We start from the raw sequence: 24,708 nt of genomic DNA on the forward strand, positions 1-24,708 counted from the left end.
AGAGAGCGAGCAGAGAATGACCTTGAACTCATGATTACTCCTGCTTCCACCCACCCCCCAAGCTGTCAATCCTGACTTGCAGCAGCTTCGGTGACTCCCCTCTGTGCCTTGCCAGTCCTCATTCCTACCCGTCTGCTGTGTACGCGCAGGAGCAGTGACAACAGGGGAAGACTCTCACCTTTCTCCTCTGTTGTCCCGGATCCTGATGCTCATGGCTCTGAACACATCACTTAACCATTCTGAGCCACATCCGGTCCCAGCACAGAATTTGGAACCTAAGTACATGTGTCAAATGGATGAACTGACCAATGGGGAGCCATCCTGACCACGGGGATGACAAGGTCAACGCCAAGTTCATGTGCAAGTACCAAAGTAGAGCTAGATGCTGTCTGCAGTCAAACTTTGTAAACGCCCAGGCTTTCCACAGCTGCAGATATAAAGATGCAAGGAAAAGGAATCAGCCCACACCGTGAGCGTGCAGAGCCCAGCACAGAGCAGCCTGCACCCAGGGCTGACCAGTGGGGACATTCAGCACGCTGAAGAACTCTGAGAGAGAGGCTAGCTGCTCAAACCCTCTCAGCGTGCTTGCTTTAAACTCCAAGATGCTTCTGTGTAGCGTGAATTCTAATTGGTCTTAATAATAAAAACCTGGAGTCAGATATCGGGGTAAGTGCTGAAAGATTAAAGGCACTAAAAAACCAGCCACTAGAGAGACAGACCCTTTACCTCTACCGAATCCTCAGACCAAGGTGGGCAAGATCCTGTCCCCACAAACCCTCAGACTGAATGCATGAGCCCCTGTCTCCTCCCGCCTTATATTCCTATCTTTGCCCAGCCATATCCCTTCCTGTCTCCACCTTCCTAGTGCTGGGATTAAAGGTGTGTGACTTCCCAAGTACTGGGATTAAAGGTGTGAGCCATCACTGCCTGGCTCTGTTTCTCTTTTAGATTGGATCAATCTTGTGTAGCCTAGGATGGCCTTGAACTCACAGAGACCCGTCTGCCTCTGTCTCCAGAGTACTGGGATTAAAGGTGTGCGCCACCACTGCCTGGCCTCTATGGCTAACTAACGTGGCTAGCTCTGCACTCTGATCTTCAGGCAAGCTTTATTTGTTATAGTAAAAACAAACTCTCACTGCATTTCTGTGCTCTCTCTTGAATATTAACTGCCTTCCTAGGAGTCCCCTGGGGCTTTACCACCAGCCTCCCTGGGCTCTGCTGAGTGAGGCAAGTAGCCTTTCCATCCTGGCAGCCTAGATGCCACTCACGCACACGGAGTAGATGTCTTCAGTGCCAGGGCTGTAGCTGCCAGCCTGGCCTCTGCCTTCTGTGCCAGTACCAGGACCTTGATGGAGTGTCCATGAGTTTGAGGAGAGTCTTATCCGGGGTGGGCTTGTTTTATCTACAGCAATGCATCAGCGGCTGCCTGCCTCCCACCTGCCTCAGGAAGGCCCATTGGCTCTGGGGATGTCTGAGCTGCTGCTGCTGAATCCTCTGTCGGTGCTGAGCCTGTGGCCAGCATCTCAGGATGCCAGGGCATGCTCCTGCTCTGCAGACTATTTCTGCATCCTGAGGAAATGCCACTATCCATCTTTTCACTCACAGAGACCCACGAGAGAACGTTCTGTCACATCTTAGTTCAAGGAAAACTGGCGCTGCTTCTGAACAAGGGGGAAGATTTATTTTTTTTATGGCTTTGGTAAATCTGGTGTCTTAGTTTCCAAGTTAGCCTTGACTGCTAAATTCAGTCAAATCTACATTCAGGCATAGCTCTGGTGTAGTATCCTTAAGCATGAAAAAAGAGCAAAGACTATCTAAAATAGAGCTACATACAGGCAGATGTTAGCCCGGCTGTATACTGCTCTGAGTTGGAAATGACTAAACTTATAAAATTCCAACAACTCAATAAAACCAATCAATCAATAAGTAAATAAAAAGATTTACATAAAAAAATAAAATAAAATAAATTCCAACAAAGTGTTTCTATGGACATTCTTGGCCTTGTACCCTTGCGCCATCTTCTTGGACTGTGAGCTTATCTTTCCCACTAATCCCCCCCCCAGGGGTCTGGTTGATGGTTCAGTGATTAAAAGCGCTTGCTGCTCCCCTAGAGGGCTCAAGTTCAGTCTCCACCGCCCACATTGGACTTCTTATGATGCCCTATAACTCCATCGTAGGGGATCTGATGTCCTCTTCTGACCTCCTCTGGCACTGGCACAGACTTGGCATTCATCTCCACAAACAGACAGACACACACATAAATAGACATACAAATAAATCTTAAACCTGGTATGGTGGCATACCTCTTTATTCCCATCACTTGGGAGGCTGAAGCATGTGGATCCCTGTGTATCTGAAACCAGCCTGGTTTAACCTAGCAAGTTCCCAGGATAGCTAAAGCTACATAGAGAGACCCGGTCTCAAATAAATAAATAAATAAATAAATAAATAAATAGAGGCTGGAGAGATGGCTCAGTGGTTAAAAGCACTGACTGCTCTTCCTGAAGTCCTGAGTTCAGTTCCCAGCACTGACATGGAAACTCATAACCATTTATAACTATAGTCTCATGTAATTCTCATGGAATCTGCTGCCCTCTTCTGGTGTGCAGATGTACATGTAGATAAAACAATAAAACATCCATGGACATAAATAAATCCTTTTTTTTAGTGGACTACCCTTGGGCTGGAGAATTGGCTCAGTGCTTGAGAGCATTGCCTGCTCTTCCAAAGGTTCCGAGTTCAATTCCCGGCAACCACATGGTGGCTCACAACCATCTGTAATGAGGTCTGGTGCCCTCTTCTGGCCTGTCATACACACAGACAGAATATTGTATACATAATAAATAAAAAAAGAAGTGGACTACCCTTCTCACATGCTCAGCCCCTTCCTGGTGCTGAGGCTGCTGTCTAGGGTGCTGCAAGGACCATTACTGTGCCTGTTTCTTTGTGTGTTTACAGGAAAGAACTCTGAGCCAGGACTTCCCTCTTCGGTGAGACTGCAAGGCTGGGCAGCCCATCCTTAGCTTTCTGAGCAAGGCGATGAGTTCTGCACGACTGGCGAGGATGTGAGGGCCTGGGGTCCTCACCATTTCTCCTCACTTTACACTACTTTTGCCTAAGTCTTGTTTAGTATTTCATCCCCTATACTCCGATCTCCCCGATGCCTTCATTTTCATCGTACTGTGTGCTTCTGTGAACACCCATTTCTCCACTTTCTCCCCATTTCTTCTGAACAAAAACAGCATAAATATCTACATATAAATAAAGAAAAATCCAGTGAGTCTCCATGGACGAAGAATACAACGCAGAGAGGGAAGCCTGAAGACCTTGAGGCCCCCAGAATCAAGAGGATCACTCACTATAGGACTAAGCCTGGTGGAGTGATTTCTTCTACTGCTGCTGTGGTGCTGGGGCTCGAACCCAGATCCTCTGGTATGGTAAGACAGTGTTCTACCCAAATGTCAGATGCCTCTCTAGAGTAGCCGCTCTCTGCACACTGTCTGACTCAGGCTTAGAGTAGCTCCACGGTCCAGTATTGCCATTCAGCACCTCGATTCTAGTGAGGTAGGTGGTCTCCTCCAGTCTCTGCGGCAGACAGTACTGGAGGGAGGATGTGACCCAGTGGGTAAAGGTGCCTGCCACCAAGCCTGAGAGTCTGAACCTGACTCCTGGACCCTCAAGGTGGAAGGAGAGGACAGACTCCTGCAAGTTTTTCTCTGACCTCCACATGCACACCACAGCACACATTAAATAATAAATGATTTTTAAAAAATGATTGTGTGTGTGCTTGTGTGTATGTATATTATGATGTGTGTATGTGTGTATGTCTGTGGGGTGTGTGTGTCCGGTGTGTGTGTGTGTGTTTGTGTGTGTATCTATAGTGTGTGTATTTGTAGTGTGTATGTGTCTGTGGGCTGTGTGTGTTTGTGTGTGTATATATATGTGCGTGTGTCTTTGCGGTGTGTGTGTGTACATGTACAAGGTGGATGTCAACCTTGGCTATCATTCTTCAGGAGGGGCTCACCTTGTTTGTTTTTTTTTTTTAAAAAGATTTATTTATTTATTATGTATACAGTGTTCTGCCCGCGTGCACTCCTGCATGAAGGAAGAGGGCCCCAGATCTCATTACAAATGGTTGTGAGCCTCCGTGTGGGTGCTGGGAATTGAACTCTGTAAGAACAGTCAGTAACCTCTGCGCCATCCTTCCAGTCTCTATGCTCACCTTGTATTTTAAGATGGGGTTTCTCATTTAGCCTGAGGCTCACTGATTGGACTAAGTTGGCTGGCCAGTGAGTCCCGCGGATCCTCCTGTCTCAGTCTCCCCAGAGATGGATGAGAAGTATGCACCACCTCGCCCAGCTTGTGCCAGGGTCATGGGGATGATCAAACTCATCCTCATGCTTGCGGAGCGGAGAGACTGAGCCAGCTCTCCCAGACCCGCGGGCTGTGATTTTAACGAAGGCCATTCCTGTTGGGTGGCTCAGGCTGTAGCTTTCACAGTGCTGGGTGGTGGCTGGGGACCCTTGGCATGGACTGCAGAGTGGATGCCACTCCTTAGGGGCAGGGCATGCAGCGGCCCTGCCCCCTCCGTAATAAGTCCTTAGAGAGAATGCTTAGACACGACAGGCCTAGAGAAACCCCACAGACAGGAGTGGCCTTCTTGCCCTGGCTCATGAGTTCTCATTTTAAAAACCCATGGGCATGAGAGAGCTCCCGTCTGGATAAACATTGGTTTAGGAAGGGAGAGCCCAGTGTGGGCCCACACTCTGACACTAGCCATGTCAGGACACGGAGCGGGCTGCTGCCCATCACTTCCTCCCCTGGCCACCGCAGACTTATTGAGCAATACATTATGAGTGTGCCTCAGTCTGCTGATGTGTTATGGATAAGTCATTAAGGAGGCAGCTCACCGCAGTGATGTATTGGTGTAATAGATCATCAGACTGAAGCCTTCTCCCGACGTACGGGCTGCCTCAAAGGGTGGTGGCATTCAGGGGAGAATTAACCCAGCGGCAGAGCCGGCTTAATTACAGGATAAAAGGTTCGGGAAGGCTGGGCTGAAGTCTACCCCACCAGCGTTTTGATTCTCGATGTAAAAATATAATTGGGCTTCCTGAGAGAACTTGTGATTATTTTCAAACAGGCTTCTTCTTTATCACAACAGCATAACTCGCCACTTGGCTGCAGGGGTGCTTTCTGCTGGAGGTCGGGGGTTGTGTGTGAGGGGGGTGTCTTCGGGCTCTCGCCATATCTGAATTATTGTCCTTTTCTATTTGTAGGCCACAGAATGAGTTACAGGAGATAAAATCCAGGAGGCCTGTCTTCCAGGCCTTCAAAATAACGACCATTGGGATTGAACGACTCATCTAGATGAAGGCTATCTGAGGTAGGGAATCTCAGCTAGTCAGCTCCATCAGGGAGCCCATGAGGGGAAGGGGGGCTTCCCTGGGTATCTGAGGGTGTGAGTGTCTTAGGGTACTGTTATGGGCCAGTTCATTATGCTAAAAGCTCTTCAGATAGTGTTGACTCTAATTGAATTGACACCACATTGGGAAACAGGCAATATTACTGTTGTTCTCAGTTGCCAGACAACAGAACCAGCCCAGAGCTGGCCTTCTGGCCAAAGTCATACAGTTGCTGGCTGTTGGAACTTGAGTATTGTATGCTGCAGGGGATTCTCAGTTGCCTTCTCCAATCCGAAGTTCTACCTTCTCGAGGACCCTAAAGCTGCCCTGCTCTGACCCACAGACCACAGCATGCACCTAGAAAGATGTGTTTTGGGGCCCAGTTGGTAGAGTGCTTGCCCAGCATGCTCAAAGCCCTGGGTTCCACCCCCGGCATGGCATAAACCAGAAACGTTGGCATACACTCTAACGCTATACTTAGAGAGTAGAAGCAGCAGGTTCATCTTGGTTACACGGAGAGTTTTGACGACAGCTTAGGCTACATGAGAACCTATTTCGACAACAATAAAAATAGTTGAAAAAGGGGTGCTTTTTAGAAACAGGGTCTCTCACTCTGTAGACCAGGAAGTTGGTCAGAAAAATGGCTTAGTAGACAGAGTTGCTCGATACCAAGCCTGGCAAACTGAATTTGATCCCAGAGACCTACATGGTTTGGAAGGACAGAACTGACTCCCACATGTCCTCTGACCTCCACATATGTGCCATGGTGTGTGAGCTCCCACATACGTGAACATACACCCACATATACACTAAACAAAATGAAATAGATTTTTTTAAAGTCCTTCTGAGTGGTGGTGATGCATGACTTACCCCCAGCGCTCAGGAGACTGAGACAGGGGATCTATGTGAGTTCAAGGCCAGCCTGGTCTACAGAGTGAGTTTCAGAATAGCCAGGGATACACAGAGAAACCTTGTCTCAAAAAAAAAAAAAAAAAAAAAAACTAACCAACCACCCATCCAATAAACCAACCAAACTCAGTGAGACTTGGCTCCTGGGCACTGACTGGTCTGCACACGATGGGCATTTAAAGTGAGTCTTGTGATAAAGCCACTTACTCTGGCCTCTAAATCAAGGCCATTGATAAAGCCACTTACTCTGGCCTCTAAATCAAGGCCATCTCCTTGTGAGGGACAGCAATCTGGGTGAGATAAGATGGATAATCCTACATCATAGAATTTATTAAAGATGTCTAGATTAAAAATTGGGTTGTCTGTCAATCAATCAACCTGTTTTCTCCATTTTTTCTGTCATTTGCTAAAAATACTCTTGCATACTCCTGAGTTCCCCGTGGACCTCAAGAACGCTGGTAGCCGGCCCCCTTCTGTCTGGAAGGCCAAGCTTGGCTAATGCTCCCTCGCAGAGGTCCCTGGATTTGCCCTTGTCTTACGAAGTCTTTACTATAGTTGCCTAACGTTCTCCTCAGCCGTGTGGTTTTGAGGGAGGGAGTTGGGCACATGAATGTCTCTGACCAATGAAGTGTGGGATGAGGCTGCCTTTTCCTGCTGCCGGGTAACTTCCATAATCTTCAGTGGGAGAGGACAGGAATAACGTATAAGGTTCCACTGTTTGACAAGCGGATGGACAACTGCAGTAGTCCCTTAAGTCCGGGGACTGAGTCAACATCCTTTGGGTTTCTGAACACATTGACCTGAGCTTGGGAGAAGTCTGAAGTCGAGTTTTCTGGAAACAGACCCTGAGCTGGAGAGCTGCAGGCAGGATATGAGACAGAAGTCTTATCAGGAGATACACATGGAAGGGGGGTCAGGAAGGCAGGATCCAGCGGAGGAAATGCTACCCGCGGTGTGCTTGGAGGCTTCAGCCAACCCCAACGGGAGCTCGGGAGCTGGGTTGACCCTGCAGGGCTATCTAAGGTAGGAGTGCTGGACCTTTGCCTCCTCCTCCCTTGATCCGGCAGTCAGCTATTAGCTGGCTGTTGCATCCCATAGGGAGAGATGTCATTCAGGTAAAGCAATTTCCAACAAGGGATGAAGTTTTGAGCCATCAGCATCCCATATCCCGGTAGTGGAGGGCTGCTATGAATACCTTCAAGACAGGATGGATGGACGGTATTCCTGACAGCCACCCTTCCGGCTGCCTAGACTAGACTTCCTTATTCTCATAGTGAGTGTGTGCCATCTTTAACAGTACCTCTAGGGTGGTGGTTGATCTTGTTTCCTGGAGAAGTAGGAGAAACCAGAGACCCAGATGACACATTTGACATCACGGTTTCTGGTGATGTTCATCATGATTCTTTCTCTACCGCCCTGTCGCCTGTCCCAGCCGGCATCTCTGCTGGCCTGAGCAACTCGTGCTCGTCAGGAAGGATGACCCACACTCTCATTCCTAGCAGTACGGATACTTGGTCCTAGTTCTTCGCAGGTCTTGGATGTCACTCGTTGAAACTGGGAATCGGAACACAAGAAATGGCTGAGTCGAGCCACCTGGGAACCAAGGGTGTTCTTCCTCTTCAGTGATGGAATGTCAGCAGCCCTGGCTCACACCCACACGATGATCTATGTAATTAGCGTGGCTTGTTTTCTCCTCCGCCAGCTACCCATGAGTGTGACCTGAGGGAGGAGGGCCAAGGGCACCATCACTGTGTGATGTGGGAGTCAGGGCTACTACTCTTGTAGCCTCCTTGGCTGACCCCGCTCATCCCGTGGCCGTCTAAAGGCCAATGGCTGGGCTTGGCTGTCCTTGTGGTTCAGTGGCTCACACAGAGCGTCATTCACGTGGTCGTTCATCACCATCACTCAGAAGCTTCGTCTCTCCCAGCGCCCAGCTGCCTTCTGGTCATGGCTTGTCGGTTGGTGTACGATTCTTCCTGCAGATGCCATGTCTTGGTTCAGAGCCCTGGGCATCTGTAATGTTCTTCTGTTGGGCTCACCGAAAGCTCCACGTGGGACCCCTTTCACAGCTCTAGTGCCACAGAGCCCCGCAGTCCTACAGTCTGAGAGGTAGGGCTGGCTGTGCCATGACCCTAGGCTGCTGTGGAACACCTTCCTGCTCTGAGCACATGAAGAGCTGTCAGACTCCTTGTGAGTGGATTTCAGTGGAACACCGAAGCCTAGTCAGTCTGTGGTAGTAACAGAACTTGCCAAAGTCTATCAAGTTCAAACTTCTAAGTATTTTAAAATCCTTTTTTTTTTAAATAAAAAATTGAATTAAAAAAGAATTCTATCCACAGAGAAAGGTTAGAGACTTGGTGGTCTTTAGGCATGGAAGCAATAACGAGACCAAGACAAGTGTGCAGGGAATACAGGCAAGGCCTTTCCGTACTGCCAAACTTCCTGCAATGCCTACATTCAGTTTAGGAAGCTGGGCTCCAGGCTGATAAGGGAGCTTACCTTCAGGCGTGATGACATGACTCCCATCCATAGGATCCACACTGTGGCGAGAACCAACTCCCGTGGGTTCTCCTCTGACATCCACGTGCACATAAATAAATAACTAGCACCATTTTTTCAAAAAGAAACTGGACTTGAAGGAACTCTTAAACCCAGGTCCTCAGGTCCCTTTCCAGGCCGAGAAGTCACAGTGCTAAGTCGGGTGTGGTGATTCTCAGCTGTCAACCTAGCACTGGAGAAACTGAGGCAGGAGGATCAGGGGAGCTCAAGGCCAGACTTTAAGGGGCTTCTCTCCTGAGCAGAAGGGGTCAGGGTGCTCTCTGGACAGAGAGGTGCCTCGTATTGGCTTGCTGGGGTGGGTTAGCCAGTGGCTTTGACTCTGTTCTGAAAGACTTGGGGTGCTCAAGAAGTCTTTGGGGTGGGGTAAAAACTACCACACCCAGGCTTCTGCAGTTGCCCCAGGAGAGCAAAGGCAGTAGCACCTTCAGCCAGAGCTGGACCACATCTGACAGGTCAAGAAAGCAAGAAAGGGATGACGTCTCCTGCTGCACGGAACTTCTGTTGGTCCCAGTGATACTAAAGGGGTACCCTGGGCCTTTTATTTGTTGTTTGTTTGTTTATTGCTGCTAAAAGTCAAACACCTTTCCCAAGCTACCACTTATGCAAAGATGATCTGAACCTGCGGCCATCCTGATGGGCTTTGTGTTATGGAAATTAAGTCAAAGGAAAGCAGCTGAGCTACAGAAACGTATTAAAGAAAGCATCAAAGACGTGCTTCAATTCCAATCCCTCCGGACAGCGGGGTGGGGGTGGGGTGATGGGTGGGTGAGGAAAGTCTGGAAGTGGCTGGCGTCTTGCAAATATGAATAGGTCATAAAAATCAAGACCTCGCACACATCTTGGGAGAACAGGAGGTGACCGGAAGCCCAGAGAAACCACTCACGGCCAGTAGGAATCAGAGCTGGATCCAAATAAGAATTCAAATCAGAAGCCGAGTAGACAGCAAGCTGAACAGAATGAACTGGGGTGTGAGGCAGGAGTCTTCCCCTAGAGTCCTGATTGAGAATCCTGACCTGAGTAGCCACAAAAGCTGTGTTCTTTTTACCCAAATAACAATCTTTTTTTTTTTTTTTGGAGCGGGGGAGGGTCTCGTTGTACAGCTCTGTCTAGCCTTGGATCAATCTGTGTGAACTGGGCTGATCTCAAATTCACAGAGATCTGCCTGCCACCTGCCTTTGCAGTGCAGGGATTAGAGTCATGCACGATCATGCCAGCTCAGTCTTTTTTTAAAAAAAGTTTTTAAATTGCTTTTATCGAGCTATATATTTTTTTCTCCACTCCCCTCTCTTCCTCTCCTCTCCCCTTCTACCCTCTCCCATGGTCCTCATGCATTTCTTTAGGTGTTTTCAGCCATTTTAGATTCCTTTGTTGAGAGTTCTGTTTAGGTCTGTACTCCATTTTTTTTTATTGAATTATTTGTTCTTTCAATGACCAATTTCTTGAGTTGTTGTTTTTTTTTTTTTTTTTAATATATTTTGGAGATCAACCCTCTGTCCGATGTGGGGTTGTCCTTTCCCATTCTGTAGGCTGCTGTTTTGTCTTGTTGACCATGTTTTTTGCTTTACAGAAGCTTCTCAGTTTCAGGAGGTCCCATTTATTAATGGTTTCTCTCAGTGTCTGTGCTACTAGGGTTATATTTAGGAAGTGGTCTCCTGTGCCCAATGCGTTCAAGTGTACTTCCCATTTTCTCTTCTATGAGGTTCAGTGTGGTTGGTTTTATGTTGAGGTCTCTTTTGGACTTGAGTTTTGTGCATGGTGATAGATATGGATCTATTTTCATTCTTCCACATGTTGATATCCAGTTATGCTAGCTCCATTTGTTGAATATGCTTTCTTTTATCCATTTGATATTTTTTGTTTCTTTGCCAAAAATCAGGTGTTTGTATGTGTGGATTGATATCTGGATCTTCGATTTGGTTCCCTTGGTCCTCCTGTCTGTTTTTATGCCAATACCAGGCTGTTTTCAGTACTGTAGCTCTGTAGTAGAGTTTGAAGTCAGGGATTGTGACACCTCCAGAAGTTCCTTTATTGTACAGGATTATTTTGGCTATCCTGGGTTTTTTTGCTTTGCATATGAAGTTGAGTATTGTTCTTTTGAGGGCTGTGAAGAATTTTGCTGGAATTTTTATGGGTATTGCATTGAATCTGTCGATTGCCATTTTTACTATATTAATTCTACCTACCCAAGAGCATGAGAGATCTATTTTCTGGTGTCTTCTTCAATTTCTTTCTTCAAAGATTTAAAGTTCTCATCACACAGGTCTTCCACTTGTTTGGTTAGAGTTACTCCAAGACAATTTATGCTATTTATGGCTATTGTGAAGGGTGATGTTTCTCTGATTTCTTTCCCAGCCCTTTTACCATCTGTGTACAGAAGGGCTACTGATTTATTTGAGTTAATCTTGTATCCTGCTACATTACTAAAGGTGTTTATATGAGTTGTAGGAGTTCCTTGGTAGAATTTTTGGGGTCGCTTATGTAAACTATTATAATCATCAACACAAAGTGAGAGTTTGACTTCCTTTCCGATTTGTATCCCCTTGGTCTCCTCTTGTTGTCTTCTGCTCTACCTAGAACCTTAAGTGCCATAATGGAGAGAGTGGACAACCTTGTCTTGTTCCTGATCTCAGTGGGATCGCTTTGAGTTTCTCTCCATTTAGTTTGATGTTGGCTGTTGGCTTGTTGTATATTGCCTTTATTATGTTTAGGTGTGTTCCTTGTATTCCTGCTCTCTCCAAGACCTTTATCATGAAGGATGTTGTATTTTGTCAAAGGCTTTTTCAGCATCTCATGAGATGATCATGTGGTTTTTGTTTTTCAGTTTGTTTATATGGTGGATTACATTGACAGATTTTCATATGTTGAACCATCCCTGCATCTCTGGGATGAAGCAGACTTGATCGTGGTGGACAGCTCACAGTCTTAACCTATTGTTTCCAAGTTATTGCTTACAATTAAGGCAATACTAGCTATCCTAATACAATGTCTGCTTTTCATTTTATTTATTCAGTAGGGAACCTAAACACGTTCTTGTCGATGAGTTATATTCCCTAGACTCAGTTTTTAATATTTATTGATATTGAGACAGGATTTTAGTAAGTAGCCTGGGCTGGCTTTGAACTCACAGAACTTACATGCTTCTGCCTCCACCTCCTGACTGGGACTATTTTATTTATTTATTCTTTCAGAGCAGTGCTATGTAGCCTAGGCGATGAAGCTCACCACCTTTCTGGCCTAGAGTCCATCTCAAGTGCCGGATTATATGTGGGTGCTGCCATCCTTAGTCCCAATGTCTTAAATTTCAAGTTTTAAATAATTCTAATTTTTATATTTATTTATTTAGAGATAGGGTTCTACACAGTGTAGAACTCACTCCATAAACCAAGCTGGCTTTGAACTCAGAGATCCACCTGTCTCTGCCTTCCAGAGTGCTGGATTAAGGGTGTGCACCACCACCACCCAGCCTAATTTTTATTTTTAATTTAACAACTTCATAATAAAATTCAATGAGAAGGTAAATGTATGAGAACTGCCAGTCAAATTTTTGAAATCAGATACGTGATATTCTTTGCTAACTATTGAGCGTATTCCAGCCAATGGCAGATACTGTAATGTCAATCCAGGTGGCAGAGGAAGCAGCCACTCATTGCAATTGTAAGACTACCTTGGATGATGTACCTAGTACTGGGCTAGTCAGGGTTACATCAGGAGACACTGTGCCCAAAACAAAGCAAGTAGCATACAACAACAGTCACCCAAACAGCATGATTCAGGTGTAGGAGTAGACAGTTAGGCCAGGGAATACAGAAGAGGGTCTAGAGGAGGGAGTGGTTCTCAGCCTTTCTAACACTGCAGATCTTTAACACAGTTCCTCATGTTGTGGTGACCCTCAGCGAAAATTATTTCACTGTGAAAAAGAGTTTTAAACAATTAATTTGCTTTAACTGGGTGGTGGTGATGCATGCCTTTAATCCCAGCACTCAGGAGGCAGAAGCAAGTGAATCTCTGTGAGTTCAAGACCAGCCTGGTCTACAGAGTGAGTTCCAGGACAGCCAGAGCTACACACAGAGAAATTCTGTCTCAAAAACCAAACAAATTGCAGGGCATTAAAATACCTTTAATCCCAAGCACTTGGGCAGCAGAGGCAGTTGGATCTCTGCGAGTTCAATGTTAGCCTTGTTTACAAAGTGAGTTCCAAGACAAGGCTGTTATACAGAGAAACCCTGTCTCAAAAAAACCCAACTCCCCCAAAACAAACAACAACAATAACAACAACAAAACAACCCAAACAAACACCCTCCCTTAAAAAACAAACAAACAAACAAAAAACAAGCCCAAAATTGGAAAAAAATCAGATACTGTTAGTACTCAGCCTGGTCTACAGAGCTAGTTCCAGGACAACCAGGGCTACACAGAGAAACACTGTCTCAAACAAACAAACAAAATCTTAAATGTACTTAGACAATTTCTTCCTTCATTCTTTTCTCCCAGACCTATCCCATTTCTGATAACCTTCCCCAAGTTCATAGCCTCCTCTTGTGTTTTTAGAGCTGACCACTGGGTATCGGATAATCAGTCAGGGGGCTTGTCCCTGGGGAAAGCTAATTCTCACTCTCTCAGCCGTTGTCAGTTGCTTGTGGCTCTTCATCTAGGGGTGGATCCCCGTGAGATTTCCCCCATCTATGTCGGGTTGTCAGCTGTGTTGGAACTGCTTAGACCATGTTTAGGCAGCCATGTTGCTGAGGTTTCATGGATGTCGCTTCCCTGTCACAGCTAGAAGGCACAATGTCATAGCAGACTTCCTGCTCCTCTACCAATAGGCCCTCAGCATTGATGCAGCCTTGGGAACCCTCCTTGATCCAGGCTGAATCTTGTGCTGCTGTGAATTCGTGTGTACAGCAGCCGTGTTTTACCCAGAAGGCACCTAGCAGCACCTCTCCCATCCCAGGTCTTACACCCCACCCCCTTCTTCTTCCAGGCTTCCTGTGCCTTGGTACTGACTTTAAGTTCCTCTTAACTAGGATGTGAGACCATCCATAGACCATTCTAGAGCGAGGGCTTTGGGACTGCACAGTGTAGGCCCAGTTACTCCGGAGGCAGAAGCGATGGCTTTCTCTTCCGCCTGCCTCCCAAGCGGCTGTGGGCAGGACCAGGCACGGCCCGGCAAGCTCTGTCCTCACCACAGGCACCTAACACTTCCTCCCCACCTAGCAGTCCAGCCCCCAGGACGTTCCCCTGGGCCAGCCTTCACTCAGAACCCGGATCCTCTCACCACAGGCCTCTCCACAAACCCACTCAGATACGCACTAATGCCATTATCTTCCCGAAATTAAAATCAAGCCTCAACCTATAATGTTTCACGGAGAGGGAATTGGGGTTATATATTCCTGCGTTGAGCCCTATTCTATTTCAGTCATAGCATTTAATTATGATTGGTATGTTAGTGCCCACCGGAGCATAACAAATTGTCATTATGTTATTCTGCTGAGTCTAATTTAATTGGCAAGTTGTCACAAAAGCAATTATCCATCATTTATTTTGTTGCCATAACCACATCTCCAAGAGCACCTGCTGTCTGCAAGGAGAAAGGCGCCGCAGTCTCCCAGCCCTGGATCCAGGCCACTTATCTGACACAAAGACATTGCTTCCCCTCTGATTTAAAAATATGTTCTTCATTTCCTGCTGTGGTCTCATGAATCCTCTTGGGGGAGGTGGGGGAGTCTCAAAGTGCCAAAGGAAATTCATGGGCTGTGAAGTCGCCCGGGGCCTCCCAGGGAGGCAGGAGGCCTGTGGGGGCCCTGTCAGGGTGTGGGTGGGAGGCAGGGGAAGGAAGCCCTTCTCCGACTCAGGAAGGGTCCAGGCTCTGGCTGGGTCATGCTCCACTCTGTTTTGGCAGCCACGTCACGGGTAGTTTATAATACCGCTTGCTCTGTTTTCCTTCGGCATGCCCCGTGCTCACTCCCTGCGGGAATAGGAGTATTTGGGCATTTCCCAGAGAGGAAACTTGAGGCCTCCAGAGCCAAATCCAAGTCACAAGGGGAGCGGGAGGCTAGGGCCAAGAATAGGTAAAGGTCTCTGAATTCCAGAAATTCCGCATTCTTCTGATCAGACACAAGCCACAAAACCTGGTGAGAGACAGACCTGGCTCTCCAGGGATGTTCCGTGCTCAGGTTCAGCAGCTCTTTTGTGTGGTCTCATCAAGTTGAGAAGGGGTGGAAGCCAGGGGAAGGTCATTGGAGTTCATGCATTGATAGATCCTAGTACGGTGATGGCCAATCTCCAGAAGCCTTTGCTTCCAGACCCTTCAAGGCCCTGTTGTCCCCACTCCCCCTGACCTGCCTCTCTGCTCCTGGGCACAGTCTCCCACCATCCAAGCACAGAGGCTCCTGAGAGACGAAGACGGGAGCCAAGTTATCATGTGGATGTTTTGTTTTTCCCTGAAATTAGGAAGACAGTCCTCAGGGAGAGTGAAGCCTTAGGTTGGTTTCTTCTCTGTGGATTAGAAGCAGGTGAAAAAAAAAATCAGCCATCTTGTTCTCACTTCTGGAATTCTCTTATTAGCCCAGTCAACAGGGGACTCATTAAAAACAAAAGCCCAAAACAAACAAGAAACCCAAACTCCGACTCAAAAAGAAAGAAACAAACAAAAAGAAACTACAGCTGCAGAGAAAAGTGGGGAAAGTCGGTTCCTTAAATAAACCAGCTTCTCCCTCTGGGTCACTCATAGCCATTCCCAGGCTGTTTAGGAAAACTAGAAAATTACCACCTTCCTCAAGACAGGCGGACTGTCTCTTGCAAGTCTTAAAAAAAAAAATCCCTTACTGCAGGTACTGGGGAAATTAACTAGGGGTGTGTCAGGTTCCGTCCTCCCACCAGTAATCTCTCTAAGGGAATCTTCCTTGCAGCCTTGAAGCTAGTCCTGCCCCACCAGCGTGGTGCTCAGGACTTCCACTCCTTGAAAGAGGCCTCCCCCAAGTCTGAGGGTTAGAACTTTAGAGTTTATACGGAGCAGGAACACATTCAGGGCTCAGGGAGGGGCAGTGCACGAGGGTCTCCGTGGGCCCGGTCGTGCCAGGGGGCGAGGCTGGCTGGCACGCATCAAGAGGGAGCATATTAAATGGGCTCCGGCTCTGTGCGAAGTAAGTTGGCTAAGGGAGTGAAGAACTGTAAAAAAGCGAGCATCATCCTTGACCCCAGAATCCCACTTGCATAAGCAGATTGCTTCACGCGCAGAAGGAGGCTCGTCCCCTGGCTTTATTTATACAGCGAGAGAGAAGGCTGTAAAGAACCTAGCAGCACGAACACCAGACTGCAAACACAGAGCTGATGCTGGACTTTCGGTTTTTGTTCGCTGGCGGGGCTGTTAAGACAACGTAATTTCGTTAAATTAGCGTGGATTGAGCTAGATTGTAACTAGAACCAGGTTCCATGTGGCTGTAAATACATCTGAGACCTATGGACATAGAAGTCCCTCCAAGTAACCATCCAACTGCTCTGGTAAACAAACTACCTTCAAGGCGGGGGCGGAGCTCAGTGGTAGAGCGCTTGCCTAACACACGTGCAAGGCATCTTGGCTTCCTATCCCCAAGCACCACCAAACCAAATTGCTTCCAATCTAGTGGTTTGAACAACATACATGTATTATCTTAACAGTTTTGTTGACAGGCCCGTGTTTCTTCTGAATGTTCTAAGAGAGAATCAGTTTCCTTGCCTTTTCCAGTTTCTAGCTTTTTTTTTTGTTTGTTTGTTTGTTTGTTTTGTTTTTTGTTTTCCGAGACAGGGTTTCTCTGTGGTTTTGGAGCCTGTCCTGGAACTAGCTCTTGTAGTCCAGGCTGGCCTCGAACTCACAAAGATCCGCCTGCCTCTGCCTCCCGAGTGCTGGGACTAAAGGTGTGTGCCACCACCCGACTGACCCAGAAGTTTTATACTAGAAGCCAGATGCTATTCCACTCGGCTTTGCTCCTTGTCCCAACACAAAGTCTCTGTCTGCTCTGGTCATTTTATCTGCGGTTCCATGTTTCTCTATGCCCTTCCTCAGTCCCCCTGAGTTGTCTTTTCTCTTTTTTCTTAGTTTCTATGCAGATCACCTCTACCCTCCAAGATCCAGGTTGCCACATCCTCTGTGACTATTCTGGGACTCTACACACCCAGCCCTGGATGTGCAGAACAAGGGCGTCTACTTCAGTGCAGTTTTCTATGTGCTCCAGTCTCAGTGTGCTCCTCTGCCACAGCGAGTTTTTAATAGCTCTGAGGCCAAGCACTGTGGGTTCTAACTCTGTCACCCCCACAATGTCTATCACAGAATCACTAACGTTTATGTCAATAAAAATGTACTGTACAGGGTAGAGAGATGGACCAGCGGTGCACAGCTGCCTGTAACTCCAGCTCCAGGAGATCCAACGCCCTCTTCTGGCCTTTGTGGTCATCTGCAACCGTATGCAGACACATACACATACTTAAAATTAAACAAATTTTTATAAAAATGTACGGCACAAAAGTGTAGTGATATTTTATTTAGTTTTTTAATACATAATAAAGCTTGCCTGAAGACCAGAGAGTAAAACAACCCCACTCACTGATCAGTCTTACAGACCAGGCAATGGTGACACACACCTTTAATACCAGTAGCCACACGAGTTTGCCATAGAAACCGGGCGGTAGTGGTGCAGGCCTTTAATCCCAGCACTAGAGAGGATTCCTGGAGGCAGGATCACCATTTCGAACTGAGGTAGAGGTCAGAGCCAGTGACTCACAGTTTTGCTTTTCCGACCTTCAGGTTGAACCCCAATATCTGTCTCTGGGTTTTTATTAATTGAACTGCACACAGCGTGTTAGGGGAGCAGATCTTGGGCTAAGCGTTCTTCCTTGAAGGAGGGGGAGGTGTCACAGGTGTGAACTGCGGCCCATGTTGGCTTTCACAGTCTGCTTTTCAAGCACAAACCCAGTGCTCTTGTCATCTGAGCCTCCTCCCTGTTCCTAAGTGACCACCCGCGTTTCCCAGTTGGACATCTTTGCCCATTCAGTTGGAAAAAATAATAGTCAAAACTGACATCCACCAGTCACGCTGACAGGGAAGGGACAAAAATGATCAAGCCTCGCTAAGACAAAAGACTAACAGCAATCTGCTTGACAGACAAGGCGGCGTGTCCCTAATATGTAACGTGCACAGCAAAAGCTTTAAAGAGACAGACAGAAGACATGGAAACGCATTTTACAGATGAGTGGATACAAGTGGCCAATAAGTGTGTGAGAGACACGCAGCCAGGGAAACAGAAAACAAAACAACAATTAACGCACGTCTCACTTATCAGATAGGGAAAGAATAAAGACAGAAGACAGATAACACACAGTGTTGAGCAGCGAGTAAACAGGACTCTTACCAACTGCTCATGCAGCTGGGGAGGGCTCATCATACAGCTGGGGAGGGCTCATGCAGCTGGGGAGGACTCATGCAGCTGGGGAGGGCTCATGCAGCTGGGGAGGGCTCATCATACAGCTGGGGTGGGCTTATGCAGCTGAGGAGGGCTCATGCAGCTGAGGAGGGCTCATGCAGCTGGGGAGGGCTCATCATACAGCTGGGGAGAGGGCTCATGCAGCTAGGAAGGACTCATCATACAGCTGGGGAGGGGCTCATCATACAGCTGGGGAGGGCTCATCATACAGCTAGGGAGGGCTCATACAGCTGGGGACGGCTCATCATGCAGCTGGGGAGGGCTCATGCAGCTGGGGAGGGCTCATGTAGCTGGGGAGGGCTCATGCAGCTGGGGAAGCAATCTCAAGGTGACCACTGAGTTAAATATGAGCTTTAAAAAAAAGCAGATCTATTATTTTCCGTTTAAAAATTATATGTGTGCATGTATGTATGTATGTATGGCTAGGTGCATATGTGTGTTGGTGCCAGTGGGCAGATCCTGTGGAGCTGGAGTTACAAATGGTTTGAGCCACCCAACATGGATGCCAGGAACTAAACTTGGGTCTTCTGTGAGCCCAGAAAGTGTTCTTAGCCACTGAGCCATGACTTCAGTTCCTGTGAACACCTTTCCCCCGCAAACATGAAACAGGAATGCATCCTATAAAAAACATTGATGTTAACATGCAGCTACCATATTATGAATGTGCACACATATGACATTGTTTGCTGCAGAGCTGTTCCCTGCATCGGAGACAGACTGTCTGCATTGCTTATTAAAAGGGGAATGTTAGCATGAGCCCCCACCTTCGCCAAAGGGACCATGGAAGCCACCAACTTTGAAGGGGATCCTTGGCGGCAGCAGTTCTTGGAAGCTGTTCAGCAAGGGGTGACCTAGGTGCAGTCTTTGACATGGCTGGAGCCTGCCAACATGAGGGAATCACAAGTGTCCTTAAATCCCTGACACAAAACGGTCACAGAGTTCACTCACTTCAGAGAGGAGGCTGTGGGTGAATTACAGTACACACACACCATAGGCTGCTATGGAGGCACTGACGGGTGGGTTAGGGTTCCGCTAATGTGGAGGAATCCCCAAGACACCATGGCACGATGTCATGTAACAAAAGCAAAAGGTGGTGTGTGACAGGATTTGAGAAGGAGGGGCAGACCTGTACAAGGGATGGCTGCTTATCAGTTAGGAATCTCAAAGGAAGACCAGGAAGAGAGGTTGAGGCAGGAGGATTGTTATCTTGGCTACAGAGTATGATTTTCTTTCTTTTGTTGTATTGGGCTGGGGAGACGGTTCAGTGTGTATCACAGTTGATATACCGGCTTAAGGACCTGAGTTTGGAACCCTTGAATGCATGCGAAATCAGACACAACAGTGCACATCTGTAATCCTAGACTGTCTAAACCTTGCATGGGGATACATGCACATCTGCTCACACACACATGCATAAAGGTTAAAAAATGCTGCATCCTTTGAGTGGTTATAATGACCATGTACTACACCTGTCACTACGAATATTAATAACTTAAGGAGAAAGGAGCAGGACAGAGGTCGCCGTGGTCTTTGTGCTAAGTAGGTGGGAATGAGCGAGTTCCAGCGCAGGTTCCCGCACTCAAGCCTGTTTGGCCCTCATTTGAGCTAATTAAACGAAAGTGACATGGCTTTCATTTCTTTGGTTAAATGGGTTCAGATCCTGGGATTAAAGACAGAGTCATTTACATATGGAGTGACCCTTCTTTTATTCCCATGGCCTCTCGTAATAAATTAATTAAGAGTCATTCAGTGGCAGCCCGCCTTCCCAGGACGCCTTCCCTTTGGTGAGTGCTTTGTCTGAACCCGTGTTGTTAGTTAGCATCTTTGCCCATGGGTAGCAGGGTGAACCCCGTCAGCTCCAGGACATTCAGCAAGCGTGTGAGCCCTTTTCCCAGTCTCCGTAGCGAGAAAAACATCTGCCTGTTACTGGGGAAAGAGAATACCCAGTGTTCTTTCTCTCGGCTTTCCACTTCTCAGCCACACTGGGGAAATCCTTTCTTCTGAGCCCCAGCTACTCTGGAGGTCACAGTCCCACGGTCACCATGGCAACTCCCTTCAGGGTATGGCCGAGGGGGCTGGAGAGAAAGAGTCGGAGACTTAGCAGGGGGCCTCAGGAGAAAGCCTTTCACAAGGGGAGTTAAAAAGTCTCAATTATTGGGTCGGTACTCAGGTTCTTGCTTTTTATGGGATATGTTATTTCTGGAAATTTGCTTTAGGTCGATTTTTTTTTTGTAAAATCTCGTAATTTTATTTTAAACACTCAAGTGGGGCTCTCTGCGCGAAGAACCCCATTGCGAATTCTCTTGTAAAGTGAATAAAAACCCTTATGATTCGTTAAGTGCAAGAGTGGATGTTCCGATGTGAGGCTGTTTTGAAGTTCCGCATCCTGGTTTGGGGGGATTATAAGGTAAAAGACAGGATAAAAGTGTGGGTGGTCACTAGAGAGATTGTATTCTGAGTGACACTGGAGGTAGCATACAGATTTTGTATTAAAGTTGAGGTCTGCCAAAACATCCCAAGCCATGGCAGAACCTGTGATTCCAGCACTCTGGAGGCAGAGGGACGAGGGTCATCACAAGTTGAAGGCCAGCCTGAGCTACACAGTGAGTTACAGGCCAGCCTAAGCTATCCAGTTAGTTCCAGGTGGGGCATAACAAGACCCTGAACCTGGACAGGCAAATTCAGCTCAGGAAATTTGGGGCAATAGATCCGCAGGACAGAGAAACAGAGTAAGGCAGGGAGGGAAGCCTGCTTCTTATCCCAGACAGCACCACCTCTGGGGAGCTACAGATCAGAGACACCTCAGAGTTCACCACGCTGAGCCCTGCAAGGGACTGGACTTTTTCTAATCTCTGCTTTGTCTTTGCCTGGTTCTAGTTGCTCAAGGGAAAGGTAATGTTTCCAGAGGAAAGCAGCTTCACTGCCCAGGGGCTGAGCTCTGAAAACCATCCCAGAAGCTGCTAGGGAGTACACAGAGGTGCCAGGCATGCCCGGCTGGCGAAAGGGAACCAGAGTCCAAAGGGATTTTAGTGACATCGCCACAGATGCCGACTATGGTAACCAAACCGCTCTCAGCCACACGAGGTTAGCCATCAGAAGGGCGCTGGAGGCGTGAGATGGTGACACTCTTAGGCAGATGTAAGTTGATAGGACAGGATGATGATCATGCCATTATCCCGGGCCTGGCATAGGGGAGACACCTGACAATATCTATGCGTGAGTGGCTGAACAATTGCTTGGCTTCAGTGACTGGCACCCGTTAGGACTGCTTACACTGTCACCAGCCCTAAATTTTCACCTCATAGTCTCAGAACGCATCCCTTTGTCTTAGGAACTCACTGAGTCCTGCTTCAAATGAATACACTCGGGCCTGTCTCAGGAAAAGACAGAGCCTGCCTGGATATGCGTGCATTTTTGAGAACTATTTTTGTTTTGCTACAGTATGGGAGACTTGGGTTAGATAGATGGCTCGTTGGTTAAATACACTTGTTGATCTCACAGAGGACCAAGATTCAGTTCCCAGCACCCACATGGCAGCTCAGAACCATCCAGAATTCCAGTTCCAGGGGATCCAAAGATTTCTTTTAACCTTTGCAGGTGCCAGGTACACACATAGTGCCTATACATCCATGCAGGCAAAACATTCATACACATAAAAGATCTTTAAAAAAAACACATGGTAGACTTGTGATGTTTGTAAAAGACTTTAGCACTAGGGCACTTTGGTAGTTTGCACGAGGCCCTAGATTCAGTTCCCAGTTCCACTTTGTCCTCAAAGATAGATGTTATTACCACCCCCCCCCCCCACACACACACACAGGGCAGGGGAGAGGGATGGAGAGGGAGGGAGGCAGGCAGGCAGGCATGGTCTCAATGTGGTCTAGCTGCCCTGGAACTAACTCTCTGTGTAAATCAGGCCGGCCTTGAATGCAGAGTTCCATCTACCTCTGCCTCTCAAGTGCTAAGATTAAAGGCAGGCATTATCACGTCTGGCAGGTTTATATATTTTAAAATTACACTTATTTATTTACTTTTAGTCCGTGCGTATGGGTGTGCCTGTGAACTCGTAAGGGATGGAAGGACGCGGTGCTTGAGATTGGCTTGTGGGTAATTGGTGGGGAAGGAGCGACGATCAGCTATGTGTTGGTAATTATCAGAATTATTGGAAACCTTGAAGAAGGATGCCTGGGCTTATTATCCTCTGCAATGTTTCCCTATAAAACATTAGTCCCACTGGGCCTGGCAGCACATGGGAGGCAAAGACAGATGGATATATAGCAAGTTCTTGGTCGGTCAGGGATTCATAGTGAAACACGGCTCATCAGTTACTCTTCTACTGTGATAAAACAGTAAGACCAAGGAACTTGGAAGAAGGAAGGCATTATTTGGGCTTACATTCTTAGAAGGAAAGGATCCATCATGGCTGGGAGACACAGTCTCCAGCTGCAGACTGGGCAACAGGGGCAAGAAGCTGAGGCCTCAACTGGGAAGCAGAAAGAGCCAATGGGAAGAGGCTCGAGGATTTCTACTCTCAAAGCCCTCCCCCAGTGACCACTTCTGCCAGCTAGGCCACACCTCCTATATCTCCTCAAACAGCACCACCAAACAGGGACCAAGTGTTCAAATAGCTGAGCCTGTAAGGGACATTTAGTTTCAAGCCACTATACACTGTCTCAAGAAGTAAAACGGTAGAGCCGAAGTGGTGCACGCCTTTAATGCCAGCACTTGGGAGGCAGGGACAGGCGAATCTCTGTGGGTTCGAGGCCAGCCTGGTCTACAAGAGCTAGTTCCAGGACCCAAAGCTACAGAGAAACCCTGTCCTGAAAAAAAAAAGAAGAAAAAAACAGAAGTAAAACAATAACAGTAACAAGAAGAAGTAGCAGTAACAAGGAACCCATCTCTGATTGGTCAAACAAATAAGGGCAGGGGAAATCAGATAGTTCAAAGACCCAGAACCTTCCAGGAAGTCCTTTGGAGACTGTCAAACCCCAGGTGTCTCTGAAAAACATTAGTATTCTTGAGAGTGCCCCCTCCCATTTGCTTCCTAAGGAAGTCATCTGTTAGTTCCTCGAAGGCTCTTTTCTTTCTTTTCTTTTTGTTTTTTAGAGACAGGGTTTCTCTGTGTATAGCCTTGACTGTCCTCAACCTTGCTTTGTAGACCAGGCTGGCCTCAAACTCACAGAGATCCATCTGCCTCTGCCCCCTGATTAAAAGCATGCGCCACCACACCCAGCTCCTGAAGGTTCTTTTTAAGCATCTTTCTTTCTTTCTTTCTTTCTTTCTTTCTTTCTTTCTTTCTTTCTTTCTTTCTCTCTTTCTTCTTTCTTTCCTTCCTTCTTTTTTTTTTTTTTTGAGACAATCTCATGTACACAAGGCTGGCTTCAAACTTACCACGTAGCTGAGGATGATCTTGAACTTCTCATCCTCCTGTCTCCACCTCCTGAGTGTAGGGATTAGAGTTGGACTCCCCTGTCCCTGGTTTATTTATACAGAGATTGAACCCAGGGTTTCATGCATCCTGGACAAGCAATCTACCAACTGAGCCTCATCCCCAGCTCCCTTGCAGTCTGCTAAGAACAGCCGTAATTAAGAGTTAAGGCTCACAGGCTGGCAAGCTTTGAACCACAGTGGACCCTCTGGAGCTGCCTCATGCCAGCCTCCAGGGAGACTTGCCATTCTGCCGGAAGTCAGAGTAGGAGCTCAGGCAAGCGTCGCTGGAGACTTCCTGCCTCACACCTACCTAGCCAGACCTAGCAGAAGAGTCCCCTTATCTTCAAGACACTGGTTCCCTTCTGACTCAGATTTCTCCTTTCTGCCGGGACTGCTGTGTGGGCACTTCTGAGCTGTTGTCACAGAGGGCTGGTCGGGAGTCAGCCTGGTTTCTTACATGCCCCCCACTCCCTTATGATCTCTCGCTGTGATCCTTCCCCATCTACAGGCTTCTGGGCTGGAAGAGCGGCAGTGAGACCGTCTGTGAGACTGCCCAGGACCACGTGTGATGAGCACCCAGTGTCTTAGGTGAATCAGGTCATCCAGCGGAAGATTTTTATCTTAAGTTCCTCCCCGGCTTCCGTGTAAGCAGCAGCTATATTTAGCTACGTAGATGGCAACTGCTTCTGCCCGACTGGACAGCCTCCCTGCTTGCAGTTGAAAGCTAAGGCAGCGTGGGCATTTCAAGAGGGCAAAGATATGTTAATACACTCGGATGAATTTGAACATCCACAGACTTTTATACGGTCAGGGAAAAAATTAGGAGAATAATCCCATGTAAAGCTTTTCATTTCGATATTAAAGCAACATCTCTTGATGGGTGTTCTACTTTGAAGGTCTACAGTTATTTTTTTTTTTTCCATTTTAAAAGTGAAACATTTCGATTTGGCTCA

The 24,708-nt window shown here is 47.3% G+C and overlaps 1 long non-coding RNA gene across 1 annotated transcript; it reads left to right on the forward strand.

Annotated features, from left to right (window-relative positions):
• Positions 1–27: 27 nt before the first annotated feature.
• Positions 28–24,650, forward strand: LOC126510389 (uncharacterized). The gene is made up of 3 exons (XR_007594359.1): positions 28–3,437; positions 5,280–5,386; positions 24,264–24,650. It is a non-coding gene; the product is annotated as an uncharacterized lncRNA (long non-coding RNA).
• Positions 24,651–24,708: the final 58 nt, after the last annotated feature.

Source organism: Alexandromys fortis, unplaced genomic scaffold (genome assembly GCF_014885135.2).
Source record: "Alexandromys fortis isolate MF-2015 unplaced genomic scaffold, M_Fortis_MF-2015_v1.1 scaffold_31, whole genome shotgun sequence".
NCBI lineage: Eukaryota > Metazoa > Chordata > Mammalia > Rodentia > Cricetidae > Alexandromys > Alexandromys fortis.